Genomic DNA, 8882 nt, shown 5'->3' on the forward strand with positions numbered 1-8882 from the left:
AATGCACACACGCACACAATTCCCATACACACGGACACACACACACATATGCACCCACTCATGCACATGCATACACATTTGCACACATGCATACACGTATACACATTCACACATACATGTGCATGCACTCACATGCACAATACATGCACACACTTGCACACTGTCACACACACATGCACAATCAGTACTTGTGTCAAAATCCTCACATGGCTGTTCTTTCTACCCATTGGACCAGCAAATGTGTTCTTGTCTCAAGTAACCTGAGCCCCTCCAAAAAAACAAAAAAAAAGAAACACCACTGATTTATGTTTTAGATCTTAATTCATTGAAAACACTGAGCTAGGCCAGGCATGGTAGTGGGCTTCTGTAGTCCCAGCTACTCAGGAGGCTGAGCCACAAGAATCACTTGAACCCAGGGAGTAAATTGTCTACTTCACTAACCTGGGTGACAGAGAGACATGAAGAGGAAAGGCCAGAAAGGACAGGAAAGGAAAGAATGAAAGGAAGGATGAGGGGAGGAGAGGGGAGGAGAGGGGAGGAGAGGAGAGGTGAGGGGAGGGGAGTTAGATATGATCTGTGCCCGAGAATTAATTTGGTTTTCTTACAAACCAAAAGGCAGGATTCACAATCAAGACAAGGTGATGACACACAGGCATGCACACACAAGCACATGGAACACACAGTGAGTTTGGCTGCAGGAGAAGAATCCAGTTTTCAGCAGGTGAATGCAGAGAATCCCTGCTGCTCAGGACAAAGAATGTTTCCGGAATGAACCATGTTTGCAGCCCTCCATTGCCCAGGATAAACGGCGTTCCCAGGTGCCTGGCCCTTTTATCCCCAGGCCGATGGTGCACCCAGAGGGAGCCGTGGCTCAGCCCCCAAGCAAGGCCAGCAATGGCCAGGAAGTAGCTTATTCAATGGGATTGTCTGCAGAGTTTTTCTGACTTTCAGCTTGCGGGGATGTGGGCATAGAAAAAAAGAGGCTGACTTCTCAATCAATCATCACTTAAGGATGCAGAGCCAGTGGAAGCCCTTTCTTTCATGACTTTTAGCATTTTTTCTTCATTTTCAGAAAATCCACACCATCTCCATATATGCATGCATGCATGAGTATCCGTCTGCCCCTTAACTGTGGGGTTAAGAATAATGTGATTATTCATGCTGGAAAAACAAGACAATTACCATCATAAAAGCCCACATAATTTACAGATCTTGGAACTTGAACTTTCCTTAAAAGATAAATATAGTAGTTTACATTTTGGAGCTGGAGACATCGTCTTCCTTTCTGTCTTCCCCTTCCACCTTTCTCAAGTATACTTGCCTTTATTTTGAATGAGAAACAGTCAATGGGGGGTGCCACCTCAATTATTTAGAAACTGTGCAGTCAAAAAGTCGGAAGTGTCTAAAAGCACAGTGAGTCGCCCTGTTCATGGCATGGATGCCCCATCCACTGATGGCACAGCCACACTGCCGATGCCTGGGGACCACCTGCCTCCTTGAGCGATGGTCACTGAAGCAAACCCCACTGTCCGTAGATGCCGTCAGCATCCCCCGCATGAGGTCTGCACTGCGAGAAGGCCGGTCAGTGAGTGGCAGCACTGGGCTGCAGTAATGAGGAGGACCCTGAGTGGGTGTGGGGCGTCCCCTGGACATTAGCTGTGGGTCAGGTAGACACAGAGAAGACGCCGGTGGGCCAGGCACAGGTAACCACCCAGAAAATGAATCTGGTTTTGATTGAAAGTCTTCATAGAGAGAGGAACACTTGGATTTATTTTGGGGAAGGCTTCCCTGTTAGGATGTAGACGGGGACAGATGTGCTGTGACTGCTAGTCCAGGAGACAGACGCTGAGTGAGTGAGGTTTGGATGTCTGGCACGCCCTGGGCTGGAGGCTGGGATTTCCACATTGGGTAGGACGTGTGTCGGCCGCAGGGACTCACCAGCAGTAGGAGTTTACAGAGCGGGATTTCTGTTGAAGTCATTCACTTCCTCATTTACCTCCGTCCCCATATTTGCAATCTTGACAGGGTCCCGATGACTGCATCCTAGAGTCCCAATTTCCTGAGTTAGAGGACTTCATTTGTAAGCGAAAGTAACCCAGTTCAAGCTGGCGTAGGAAAGAAGCAGAAGGCATTCAACGCGGCTGCAGGCATGGATGGCTCCAAGCGTGTAGCGGTGGCAATGCCTTTAGTGGTCCTTGGCTCTGTGTTGGCTGGGCTGGCTTCCTCAGGCGGGAGCATTGCACACTGTGAAGGTGACCATGGCACGCCCTGTGCTGAGGGTGGGCAGCAGGAAGCATCCACCACAGGCACTGAACCTGTAGGGCGCCCAAACCAGCAGCCAGTCCCATGGTGGCACTCCACGCCTGGGGGGCCAGGAAGCCTTTAAAATTTCATTCCAAAGCTGACTTAATGACCCAGAAAGCGCAAGTCAGTAAATAGCAATGAAAAAGCAGGCACAACTATTGACAATTGCAAAGACATGGAATCAGCCTACATGCCCATCAATGGTAGGCTGGATAAAGAAAACGTGGTACATATACACTGTGGACTACTATGCAGCCATAACAAGGAATGATATCATGTCCTTTTCAGGAACATGGATGGAGCTGGAAGCCATTACCCTCAGCAAACTAACGCAGGAACAGAAAACCAAACACTGCATGTTCTCATTTATAAGTGGGAGCTGAATGATGAGAACACATGGACACACTATGGGGAGCAACACACTGAGGCCTGTCGGAGGGTGGGGCATGGAGGGACAGAGACCATCAGGAAGAACAGCTAAGGGATGCTGGCTTCATACCTAGGTGACGGGATGGTCTGTGCAGCAAACCACCGTGGCACACGTTTACCTGTGCAACAAACCTGCACACCCTCCACCTGTACCCTGGACTTAAAAGTTGAAGGGAAAAAGAAAAGTAAAAGCAGGCACAAATCTTTCTCTATGCCACACACATGCACACACACACACACACACGCACACACACACACAGAGAGAGATTTATAAAAGCAAGTACGAACTGGATGTGCGTGGACTCTGCGCTGCAGCCATGAGGTGGGATTCTCTCCGCAGAAGAAGAGAGAATTCTCTCTGGGTGTGGTCTGGCCTTAGAGTCGGTGTGTGCCATCATCTCTCCCTCCACTTCCTGCCCCTGCAGATTCCTGCGGGCACTGGAGAGTGACTTCTCTGAGAAGTCTTGAGATATGATACCTGTGGTCTTGCCCAACACAGTTCCCAAACTCACTCGTGCCCAAGGCTTTATTTTGAAAGATGCCTGTTTGATCTCCCAGAGCTCCAGCTCTGTGGAAAACCCCTTGGGAAGGCTGATCTAACCCAATCTCCCCACTCTACAGATGAGGACGTTGAGGCCCCGAAGCATAGAGAGGCCTCTCCACAAATGCAGAGTGAGTGACTGGAGCTCTGGCTGGGTGTGTGTTCATCGCTCGACCCATCTTCTTGAGACCCACGGCTGCGGTCGTGGGTTGAATCGTGTCCCCCAAAAAGATGTGTTCGAGTCTTAACCCATGGCACCTGGGACTTTATATGGAAACGGGGTCTTTTCAGATGTAACTGGTTAAGATGAGGTCACACTGAGTAGAGGGGGCCCTAATTCAATGGCCGATGTCTTTATTAAATGGGAAAACATGGACACAGACATGCACAGAGGGAAGACAGCCACGCAGCAGCAGGGGCAAAGACCAGAGTGATGGGTTTACAAGCCAGGAGCAGCAAGGAGCTGGAAGACGCAGGGAAGGGCTCCTCCCCGCGGGGCTCAGAGGGGCAGGGTCTCAGGCTTCCAGCCTCCTCCGGAGCTGGAGGTAAGAAACTCATGCTGTCATATGCCACCTGGCGTGTGGCACTTTGTTACGACAGCCACGGGTGGGGGCGAGGACCACCTGCTGAGGACGCTTCGTTTATACTGGGAGGGATGTGTGGAAACTGAACAGCCCCGCGTGGTCCCCCTGCCGCCCCCACCCCCTTTCTAGCCCCAGTCAGTCTAGGGAATAACAAAAACCTGTGATTCTAAAACATCTTCCAAACCAGTAACAGGCCTCATAGAGAGAAATGGGGACAGTCAGGAAACTTAGTCATATTAGTCATATAACTTGGTCATATTAGTCATAATTCTAAAGAAAATTATCTTCCTATTTGTTTTCAAAAATACCAATTTTCTTCAAACATGAATATAAGCCTGATCAATTGGTTCATTATATTGAAGTGTTCAGTTACGTACAATCATTATAATTAAGCACTGAAATCCAACTCAACCCAATCTAATTAAATGAACCCGAACCTACAAGAAAACATCAAACTCATGTAAAAAAAAAATGTGGGGTTAGAATGTTCGGCAATCCTTCGAAGATATTATTTATAATCATGCTTGGTAAATCAGAGAAATGCCTTAGAGCCCAAACACAATGTCTAGGATAAAGCACTGTAGAAATAAAACCCTTTATATATTTTTTATAAAGCCTAAAATCAATCCTGACCCAGGCAGCAGTTTCTACATATTTAGATTTGGTTGTTGCACCTTTAATGGAATGCTATCAATTTTCTGCCTTTTCGATGCTTGGGCAATTGAAGCATTTCAACACTGCTCTAGAATAAGCGCTTTCTGTGAGTTCATCCTCCAGTTCAAACAGAACTGCATTTCCCGGTAAAATTTTACCTCGTAATTATTACACTTTTTTTTTATCATCTTCATGCCACAAGATGTGAAGTCCAAAATATTTATGTTCCCAATTGTCAGTCTTTCCTTCTTAGAGATGTCGAAGTGAAAACAAAATAGACAACTCATTTTGTTGAATCAATACAGGCGCATTATCACAGCAAGATTATAATTCAGGTGCACAAAACCTGCATTTTCAGGGTACAGCAAGGAAGTCGGGAGGTGCTGAGAGGCACAGCAGGTAACTAATATCAATAAAGTGGCCCAGATCTGTGTTCAAACAACAGAGTAGGGGTCTAACTTCAACCCACAAAAGTGACGAAAATCAGAGTGAAGCGCAGAGTCCATCCCTGAACCCGCCCTGCCACGCGGCAGCCAGGAAGGGTGACCTGCTCTTGTCCGGGGTGGTGCCGCTGCTTGGTGGCCTTGCCACACGGAAAGACCATGATTCCTGCAGGGCAGAAGCAAACCGATGAGCAGTAACAACACTTCATGGGAGCACAGACAGGTAACCGGGGCACAGGTGTCCTGAACACCGGAAGGCAGCCCCCTCCTCCAAGCTCCCTCTCTCTCTCCTCCCTCCTGCCGTGGCTCCCCCACTTCCTTCCTCCGTCGCAGCCACGGCCTCTGCATCTTGATGATCTCTTTTCCAGAAACAACATTATAACGAAATAGAAGAAACCTCAATCATCCACGGGGAAAGCAGTGCTTTCCAGCATTTAAGCGCATTTCTGAATGCACTGAGATACACGGCATTTGAATGTAAACTTTATGTCTATTTTGGCTTCCAGAGATCATTCTCTCTAGAGCTTAAACTACACAGAGAGTCTCCTACAATGAGTGAAGAGCAGACCCCAAAACACAGAGCATTTTCCTGGCTGCCCACCACCAAGCCTTCAGCGTGCATAGCTGACCCTCAGGCTGAGAAACAGCACACGCGTGCAGACCCCAGCCTCGGTCCCTGCACCACCCACCGGCACCTCCCCGCGAGCCGAACCGAAGAGGGACCCCGCAGCCCAGCGCAGCCTCTGACGGTACTCAGGAGCAGACCACAGCCAAACGTCCCGGTCACCCGCGGAATTTGGAGGAGGTTAGAAATGTTTCTGTTGTATGATTTCAGGACATTAAGCTGCCATTTTTAGGCGTGTAAGTCATTACAGTGTTCCCTGACAAGAGCCAGCCCCAGTGTGTGCACAACACCCACAGCGATGGGCTCATGGAAAACAAGCTCAGCCCGGCTCGTGGTGCCTGGAGATCCACGTGGCACCCATCAGTGACCACAGTTCAGGGCGTCGGGTCTTGGCCTGAGCAAGGTGAGCCCCAGGCAGCAGGCAGGGAGAAGACATGTCCTCTGCCCTGGGAGCAGCAGCTCCACCCTGTGAGGGCTACGTGGGGCCAGTGCCTCCTGCTCAGCCCAGGACACCCACAGCGGGGCACACGGAGGGCAGGTGCTCACTTCCCATCTCCTGGAGGCCTGGAGTCAGCAGGGCCTGGGGAGGCAGGGCAGTTAGATAAGGCAGCCGCCCCGAGGGAACGGCCTCCCTAGAGCATCACACTCACCCCACCAGCACACACAAGCACATGCGTGAGCACAAAGGAGAGCACACAAGAGCACAGAAAGGCACACGGGAGTACACGAGGGCACAGAAGTGCATACAGAGCACATGCAAGCACACGCGAGAGCACCCCCATCATATTCCATAGCAGCCGGACACCCTGATGCCCTCCTTGATGAAGCTTCGTGCCCGTAGCCTGGGCCCTGGCTCTGAGGTGGCTTCGAGGACTGACCGGAAGCTCGCGTGCAGCACTGAGCCTCGCCTGGCACCTCAGGTGCCTGAATAGCATCACTAGGTTCAGCGTCCTTTCCTTAGAACACTAATGAAAAGCAAGCTGGATTCGGGCAGGGCACTGACTGTGCTCAGGGCCATGTCCCCCACATCTGCATGGTTCTCACCAGTTCACTGTACAGACAGCAGCCGCAGCCATAGACAGCACCAGGCCCTCCCACTGCTGTGTGTTCCCCCCGGAGCCAGCCGCACAGCCAGCCCCTGCCCTCTGCCCTGCCCTGTGTCCCTGAGAGGGTCGCTCACCTTCTCTCATCCTGTGGCTTGGGGAGGTTAGAAAATCTGATAGAAGGTTAGAAAACCTTCACGCACAGATGTGATGGCTCACGTCTGTAATCCCAGAGACCAAGGCAGGCGGATCACTTGAGGTCAGGAATTCGAGACCAGCCTTGCCAACAGGGCAAAACCCCGTCTCTACTACAAATACAAAATTAGCCGGGCATGGTGATGGGCGTCTGTAATCCCAGCTACTGGTGAGGCTGAGGCAGGAGAATCAGTTGAACCGAGGAGGCAGAGGTTGCAGTGAGCCAAGATCAGAGTGAGACTCTGTCTCAAAAAAAAAAAAAGGAAAAAAAAAAAAAGAAAATTTAGAAAAGCACACTTCCACAGCATGTGGCTTTAGTAAGGCTCTTCTACTGAAGGAACACCCAGTGGCCAGGGCTGGAAATTTTAAACTAAGAATAATAATAGTATAATAATAAATTCTATTCCACAGAATAGAATAAATATCCATGAGCTTAAGCTGATACAAATAGGTAATGAGATAAACACACAGGGTGGGGAGGGACAGCCCTTTCTCACAGGAGACTCCCAGTTACTCAGTGTGGAAGGAAAGAAGAAACGGGAAAAGCTGGAACACCACCATTGGGCAAGCAGCACGGGAAGAAGTGTACAAGGCAGCATTCTCGAGGGAGCTGATATCGGCAGGCAAAAATAGGAGAAACTGGCTATTTCCGTAGTCCCCAGATACCTTTTCATAAGACACTGAATCATGGCAAAGGGGAAAATCCCAAGCTGACAGGGGAGATGCCCGGCAGATGCCACCTACCTGTGTGGTCAAAGTTGCACCACCGGGAGTGAGGCTGTGGGACGTCACGTGCCTGCCGGGAGGCTCCAGAAGGACATTTGGCATTCTGGCCAAAAATGCATAATTTTAATTTATTCATGAAGAAACATCAGACGAACCCAAACGAAGCAGCATCCTATAAAATCAGCTCTCCAGAGCTGCCCTGGTCATTGAAGAGGAATCTAGAGGGAGGAACTCCCCCAGCTGGGCAGAGACGAATGACACAGCAGCTAGAAGCAACCTGGGCCCCGGAATGGGTCTGAGACCTGAAAAGAGGCAATCACAGGGAAATTGGTAGCGTTCACGTAAGGCCTGTAGACCGGCTGGTAATAGTGTCATCTGCTATGTGACTGTAAGTTTAACACAATGAATTATGTAACCACAGCCTTCAGGGAAGCCGGGTGGAAGGTAGGGCAGACACTTTATACTAGTTTTGCTATTTTTGCAAGTCTTTTATAAGCATGAGTTTATTTCCAAGGTGCATTAGTCTGTTTTCACACTGCTATGAAGAAATACCCGAGACTGGGTACTTTATAAAGGAAAGAAGTTTAATTGACTCACAGTTCCACATGGCTGGGGAGGCCTCAGGAAACTTACAATCACAGTGGAAGGCAAAGGGGAAGCAGGCACCTTCTTCACAAAGCGGCAGGAGAGAGAAGCACAAAGGAGGAACTTCTGGACACTTATAAAACCGTCAGATCTCATGAGAACTCACTATGATGAGAACAGCATGGGAGAACTGCCTGTATGATCCAATCACCTCCCTCCCTGGACACATAGGGATTACAGGTCAAGATGAGATTTGGGTGGGGACACAGAGCCAAACCATATCGCAAGGGAAAAGCTAAGAGATAAAGGAAGGCCACTGACTAATGGGCGTTCTTCACCATCCTTGCTCTGGATTTGTCTAACCAAGGGTGTTGCCCAAGCCAAACCCCCAAGTTCAGAAGCCGGAGTTTCCGTGGTTTCATCTGCAGATGGAGTCCTTTCTCAGCCCCTGGCCTCGCCTCCATTCACTGGGGACATCACAGGGACCTGGCCAGGCCCTCCTGCTGGGACTTACTCTGCTTCAGGGCCCCATTAACTAAGGGCATCAGCGACCTGCCCTATACCAACCGCTGGGTCCTTCTGTCCGCCCTGCTCCACACAGGAGCATGACCTTCCCGGAAAACTATGATAGTGACCACCCTGCACATCTGATTTGCCTGCCTCCTCCAAGTGGATCCCCTCCTCTGCCTGCAGCCTCCACCAAACAGCCTGGCGGGAGCTCCTGAGTCCTGAGTTCTGAGCCAGGTGTTTTGA

The 8882-nt window shown here is 50.0% G+C and overlaps 1 long non-coding RNA gene across 1 annotated transcript; it reads right to left on the bottom strand.

Annotated features, from left to right (window-relative positions):
- Nucleotides 1-4938: 4938 nt before the first annotated feature.
- LOC116810448 (uncharacterized) lies at nt 4939-7694 on the bottom strand. The gene is made up of 3 exons (XR_009213018.1): nt 7563-7694; nt 6761-7060; nt 4939-5121 (listed from the first exon to the last, which is right to left on the bottom strand). It is a non-coding gene; the product is annotated as an uncharacterized LOC116810448 (long non-coding RNA).
- Nucleotides 7695-8882: the final 1188 nt, after the last annotated feature.

Source organism: Hylobates moloch, unplaced genomic scaffold, assembly GCF_009828535.3.
Source record: "Hylobates moloch isolate HMO894 unplaced genomic scaffold, HMol_V3 SCAFFOLD_4, whole genome shotgun sequence".
NCBI lineage: Eukaryota > Metazoa > Chordata > Mammalia > Primates > Hylobatidae > Hylobates > Hylobates moloch.